Raw genomic sequence first — 7,427 nt, 5'->3', positions numbered from 1 at the left:
TTACAAGACCCTTGCTGGCAAGCCACTCCCACCAGGTCACATGGCCGGCAAGCCACTCCCACAAAGGAGGCCACACCTACAGAGTAGGTTCAAAAAAAAATTGAAACCGACCAATGTGCCTTACCCACATGGATCAAAGCTCTGAATCTTGTAACCACCCTGAATCCCTGAAGGAAAGACAGGATATAAATCTAATAAACAAATACATAAACTTGATCAAAGGATATTGATAAGATCCATGGGTAAATGTATGCATGTTGTAATCCGAGCAATGATGTAAAATTAAATCACATTTTTATTTAATATGTTTAATCCCCGTTGCCGCTTTTAAAAATATGTCACCAAGCCTCTTTGTACAATGCAGTCCTTAGCATGCTCTTCCTTTGGAGGAGGGGCAGTCCTTGAACTCACCAAAATTATATTCCTGTTTTATGCTAGAGATCAGACTCATTTAAGATCAGGAAGTGATTAGCAGGACAATTATTCAACTCTCTATTTACTGTAGGGAGGCAGTGGCTCAGCGGCTAAGATACTGAGGTTAGTGATCAGAAAGGTCGGCAGTTCGACGGTTCGAATCCCTAGTGCTGTGTAACAGAGTGAGCTCCCGTTACTTGTCCCAGCTTCTGCCAACCTAGCAGTTTGAAAGCATGTAAAAAATGCAAGTAGAAAAATATGAATCACCTTTTGTGGGAAGGTAACAGCGTTCCATGCACCTTCAGCATTTAGTCATGCCGGCTGCCTCTTCGGCTTTGAAATGGAGATGAGCACCGCCCCCTAGAGTCAGGAACGACTAGCACATATGTGCGAGGGGAAACTTTACCCTTACTTATTTACTGCATTGCCCACTTCCAATATTAAAACTACTTCCTCCAATTTGACAAGGTTCCATTTAATCATTTAATTGCCAAAAGGAATGGCTGTTCGATACAGCTTGCCAAGAATTTTTTCCCCCTTAATTCTTCCAGAAAGTTAGCCAGTAGTCTCGGATAAATTAAAGTCCAATTATAAACATTTCCTTTGCTTCAAAACTGAGTGGTTGATCAATTGACTGTTTGATTTACACCTCATCGTTCTAGTCGAGTATCGAAATTGCAAAATTTAGCGAGGCTTCTGCAATGCTGTTTTAACTGAATCCAAAGGCAGGGAATGCTGGTTTATTTCACCCGTCTGATATGTCCTTGCTAACCCCTGGTAAAGTTGAATCGCAATGAAGCTTTCTCAGGCTTTCCGGTAGAGGAATTTGAAATGTGAATAAAGACTTTTGACTTTTTCATTTCGTTCAGTCCCCTGGGTTTGTGTTCTTCGAATTTGGCTGGTCGTTGGGTCCCTCTGTAGGCAAAGTTGTACTATTACAATAAGTCATCTTTTTGCTGCGGGAAAAGCATCCAAGTTTGTTAGATCTGTGTACAGCTACTCCGCTGCAGATATGGGGCACGAAGAAAGGCTGAGTTCACACAACCACCTTCATTTAGTGTTGAAATTAAGTCATTTCTGAGTTTAATAACACCCTATGCCACTAAAGAATTTTACAAAATCAAAGAAAAGTGTGTGTTGGGGATGTAGTATCTTATCTGAATTGACAAGGTTCAGTGTGTTGCCAGAATACAGCCAAAAGATGCTGGCTTCTGTTGATACTCTGTCCCTTTCATAAAATGTTACTGGAATGTGTGGGTGGAGGGGAATAACTCTGATTATACTTCTGTTCCTCCCAGGTTCCTACCTTCCGCCTCTTACAATTAAGGAAAAAATATAAAAAGAAGGTTAGCTAGTAAGGGGACTGGAGACTAAAACATATGAAGAACGGTTGCAGGAACTGGGTATGTCTATTCTGATGAAAAGAAGGACTAGGGGAGACACGATAGCAGTGTTCCAATATCTCAGGGGTTGCCCCAAAGATGAGGGAGTCAAACTATTTTCCAAGGCACCTGAGGGTAGAACAAGAAGCAATGGGTGGAAACTAATCAAGGAGAGAAGCAACTCAGAACTGAGGAGACATTTCCTGACAGTTAGAACAATTAATCAGTGGAACAGCTTGCTTCCAGAAGTTGTGAATGCCCCAACAGTGGAAGTCTTTAAGAAGATGTTGGATAGCCATTTGTCTGAAACGGTATAGGGTTTCCTGCCTAGGCAGGGGGTTGGACTAGAAGACCTCCAAGGTCCCTTCCAACCCTGCTATTGTATTGTATTGTATAGTATGAGTAGGAGATCTCCACTAGAGAGCAACCAAAGGGAATGTGTCCGTGTATACTAGAGCAAGCCCCAAACAGTGTGAATCTAATTGCAATGTGGCCAGAGTAGCAATTTAATGATAAAAGCTCATGTTTTGCATGAAGTTCCTATAGTATAATATAGACTTTATTGTCGTTGTACAAAATAAATACAATGAAATTGGTTTTAGCCTCACTGGTGCAAAATTATAGCAGAAACCGGGAGTGGGGGAGAAAAAGAAAAAAAATAGTCATATGTTTCCTGCCTGTGCATGGAGTGATTGTGGTTGGATTTAAAAGTCTGACAGCCCAAGGATAGAAATTATTTTTTAAACCTAATTGTTTGGCTGGCTATGCTTTGATGTCTTCTGCCCGATGGTAGAAGTGCAAAGAGACACTGACCAGGGTGTGAATCATCTCTGAGTATCTTCCTTACTCTGCTAAAGCAGCGAGATCTGCCGATGTCATCCAGTGGTGTCAGAGGGCAACCAATGGTTTCTTGGGCCGAATTGATCACTCTCTGTAGTGCCTTCCTGTCTGCAGCTGTTAAACCAGCGTATCATTCTATAATGTAGTATGTGAGGACACTTTTTATGGTGGACCAATAGAAAGAGGTCATCAGCCGTTTTTCCACCTGGTTTTCTATCCAGTTCTTGGCATTTTCACAGAAATCTGGTAAGACTTCCCTGCATGTAATCTGGGAAAGTCAATCTAAGTAGAGGCTGGTTCACACTTCATGCCACATCGTGGTTTGTTGACTAAAGCACAATGCTTGTATTCCCCCAATAATCAAAATCAAGCAAATATTATTATGACTTGGCCATGGGGAGAATTTTGGACTCCTGCCTGGAATCCTGTGATTCCAGGCATCTAGCAGAGCAAATCCATCTGAGTTGAGCCCAGCTCGTTAAGATAAACGCTTGAACTCCAAAAGATCAAGTCAAATTTATTAAGGAAGCAACATTGTTTCACAGAAATGTCCTTGTCCTAAGGGAGCAGAGAAGACAGAAGCACCCTATAAGAAACAAGCTAAAGGAGAGAGCCTTAAAGGGGGCATAGATGTGCTACCATTGATGGGGAGCAGTATGAAAAATCCTAGAACCATAATGGCAAACCTATGGCACGTACGCCACAGGACAGGTGGCACACAGAGCCCTCTCCGTGGGCGTGTGAGCCATCTCCCCAGCTCAGCTCCACTGCCTATGCGCATACACCTCCTGCCAGCCAGCTGGTTCTCGGGTCTCTGCCCTGCATGCACGGAGGGCAGGGTGCATGCAGCAGATGCATTCAAATGGGTGGGGGGCATGGGGGCATGCACACATGCACGGGAGACTGCGTGTGCATCCATGGGGGTGCATTCAGGGGGCAGGGGGAGCGCGGGGTCACGTACACATGCACAGGAGTCGGGTGTGCATCCATGGGGGTGCATGCGGGGGGGTCACACACTCATGCACGGGGCTGGGGAAGAGCAGGGGTCATGCATGCATGCACGCACATGGGTGGGGCACATGAGGGGCACACACGCATTGTATTATCATTGCATTTTGGCACGCGACGACAAAGATTAGCCATCCCTGTCCTAGACCTTCTCCCGTCTTCAGGTGGCACATTTTTGAGGCCGTCCTGCTTCCTTCAAAAGCTGCCTTAAAACGTTCTCCTGCAACGCAGGCCCATTGGAAGAAAAGCTCGGTAGGCTCTTCGGGGGAGTTTTGCTGCCCTGTCACTTTTTCTGCTGAGGTGGCAGAATGTCCCGTTGATAAGTGAACCAGAGTTCACTCTTAATGGTATAAAGTGTATGAAATGGAAGGCTTCTCCAAACAATGCGAGCACTGGCTTTGAAAGGAGCAAAGGACCCCTGAAATGCTGAGATGGGGACATTTGCAATATATGCTGCATTTAAAATAATAATAATGTGCAACTACTCCTCCATAGGAGACTCGCTCTGTCATGATCAGAGAGCGTTTGGATGAGTGAGTGAGAGCAGAACCAGACCGGTACTTCAAACCATATTTTTTTTCCTGGGGAGAAAGCCTCTGTTTTGCTATCGGTTTCTGACAAAATGGAAAAGTGCATGGGAAAAAAAATAACGCTAATAAGGAAGGGAGACCTTGCGAAGAAAATGGTCCCAACATTTATCAAAGCAGCCCATTCCATTTCTTGATCCTCCGGTTTATCCAGGGAAAGCAGCGTGCTCAGTTGCTTCTGATTTCACCCCCCACCCCCCCATATTCTTACTTTTGTGCAAATACAATTGCTCGCTCAGCTAAAATTCACAGGGCGAAGTTGTAAGCGTAAACAGCAGTCGGTGACCATATACATGGATCCTGTGTTGCCTTTGGAAAGAAAAGCAAACTTATTGAAAACTTTGCCGCAAATCCATTCCGTAAGATGAAGGGCAAGGCTTGGGGAACCAGGTTTCTCAACCTTCTTGAATCCCATAGGAAGGGATCCAATGATTAGTATCACCAAAAGGAATCAGGTTACCTTCTGCTAAATACATACGGTCCAGTTTTATACTTGTTTGGGGTGGGTTAGGCTCCATCATCCTTTCAGCTTCCCCAAAACGTATGAAAATATACCACTAAAATTCAGGGAGGGTTGAGGGACAGAAACTACTGCAGATTCTAGGGGTGAGTTAAGAGAGTTTGAAAGGGACGTGGTGGCTCAGTGGCCAAGACGCTGAGCTTGTCAATCAGAAAGGTCGGCAGTTTGGCGGTTCAAATCCATAGTGCCGCGTAATGGCGTGAGCTACCATTACTTGTCCCAGCTTCTGCCAACCTGGCAGTTCGAAAGCACGTAAAAAATGCAAATAGAAAAAATAGGAACCGCCTTTGATGGGAAGGTAACAGTGTTCCATGCGCCTTTGGTGTTTAGTCCTGCCGGCCACACGACCATGGAGACATCTTTGGACAGCGCTGGCTCTTTGGCTTTGAAATGGAGATGAGCACCACCCCCTAGAGTCGGGAACATCTAGTACATATGTGCGAGAGGAACTTTTACCTTCACCTTCATAGTTCTTCATAGAACGCACAAAACCTTTAGACATCCCTCAGGTTTCACAGGCCAGGTTCTCAAAAAAGAACAGAATTCCAAATACAAAATACAGTTGTATCAGATCAGGTTAGTGGCATACATGTGCCATTCGTCATGTGGGATTTGGGGTTTAGCGTGTTTTAGGAACTTAGCCATTGTAATTCAAGAACTGTAGTTTATCTTGGCATGTTGTGGAAACCCAGCTGAACTGTAGTGAATTTGCTACTGAACGGGTTAAACAAGTCATTGATTACTACGGTGTAGGAATTCAGTGTGTCTATGCTGATTGGCAAATGACAGAACTTCATTTATTTATATGGAAAAAACTATTGATGGGAGGAAGCTGAAGTAGATAACAGCCTTGACAGAAGTGCAACTTTACTTTCCACCCTTTTTTAAAGGATATTTAAAGATATATTGCATCCAGTTTTTGGTCACCATGATGTAAAAGAGATGTCGAGATTCTAGAAAGCGTGCAGAGAAGAGCAACCAAGATGATTAGGGGACTGGAGGCTAAAACATATGAAGAATAGTTGCAGGAACTGAGTATGTCTAGTTTGATTAAAAGAAGGACTAGGGGAGGCATGATAGCAGTCTTCCAATATCTCAGGGGCTACCACAAAGAAGAGGGAGTCAAGCTATTCTCCAAAGCACCTGAAGGCAGGACAAGAAGCAACGGATGGAAAGTAATCAAGAAGAGAAGCAATTTAGAACCAAGGAGAAATTTCCTGACAGAACAATTAATCAGTGGAACAGAAGTTGCCTCCAAAAGTTGTGAATGTTCCAACACTGGACGTTTTTAAGAAGATGTTAGATATCCATTTGTCTGAAGTGGTGTAGGGTTTCCTGCCTAGGCAGGGGGTTGGACTAAAAGACCTCCAAGGTCCCTTCCAACTCTGTTATTCAATTCCATTCTGTATTTAGAATATGCTTTAATGCCAATGTTTGTTTTCTTTTTTCATATAAGCTGTCCCAGCTACCAATTGATAGGAAGCACAATAGAAATAAACACATAGGATTGAATTTGCTTAAGTCATCACCAAGCCCAGGATTAATTGCCACGTGCCAGATTAATTAACAGCAATTATTTGCAGGTTTCATCCATTCTACAGACCCGCAGCAAGTTAAAACTCAACCCTGCAAGCCAGTTTGAATAGCTGCACTAAAGATCCCCGGTAGACATTTCTTTATAATAACTGGACTTGCTTCCAGATTTTATAGGAGAGGATAAAGCAGATCCTGCTATCAAGTAATCAAGTATCTAGCACCCTCCACTGGAGAAAAATATATACATCTTACTCTTTGAAGCACCAAAGTGCTCAAATTACCTGAAAGATTCAGTTGCCAAGGAAACCGTGCGTTCTGCTCTTTATCGTGTTATGCACATTTACTCTGGCAGTGTTACCCCTCTGCGTATCAGGCTCTGGAGCAGGACTGAAGCATGTAGGAGGGGGGGGACGACGACTGTAACCGACTTGATCTATTATTCAGAAGCTCTGAAAAGCCATTCACAGCTGCTCGTAAAATGCACACAGATTCTTCAGACCTCTTTAGGCCCTCAAAAAAAAAAAAAAGGATCTTGTTACATTTGAGCACAGAATTCCACATACAAAATACATGGTGGGGGAGAGGGGGGTATCAGGCTAATGGCATGTATGTACTATTCATTAGATGTGCAACAAAGGCAATACTTGGCTGAAGCCAAGTTCCCAAGTTCATTTCAAACGTAACTTCAACACTGATAAAAACTCCGGAAAAGAACTGCCAGACCCAGTTCAGACATCATAAACAGTCATTGTATGATTTCTTTTGCTTTGAGTTAGTATGTTTTAAGAATCCAGTCACTGTGATTTGCAAACCATGATTTATGATGTTGTCTAAGGTCTGAAGCCAATCACGACTTAATAAATAAGCCATTCTTAAAAAAAACTGTGGAGAATAAGGGTGATGGTCTTGAGAGAAGTATGCAGAAATCATTACTAAAGCAAAAGGGGCTGAGACATTTTTTTAAAAAAATCCAGAGCAATGAGATACTTCAGAAACAGTTCAGGAAGGCATCTCCCTAAATCAGGGGTCCTCCAGGCTAAAAGTTGCCAAGTTTGGAGACCCCTGCCCTAAATCACTGAGCTATAAGGAGATACAGCACAATCAGACTTGCAAGATTCTGCTATTGTAACATTTCTCAAT

Source organism: Thamnophis sirtalis, unplaced genomic scaffold (assembly GCF_051295495.1).
Source record: "Thamnophis sirtalis isolate CommonGarterSnake01/CBP01778 unplaced genomic scaffold, rThaSir2_p1.2 scaffold_13, whole genome shotgun sequence".
In the NCBI taxonomy this organism is placed as follows: Eukaryota; Metazoa; Chordata; class Lepidosauria; order Squamata; family Natricidae; genus Thamnophis; species Thamnophis sirtalis.
The sequence above is the reverse complement of the archived record's forward strand: the minus strand, read 5'-3'. Positions refer to the sequence as shown.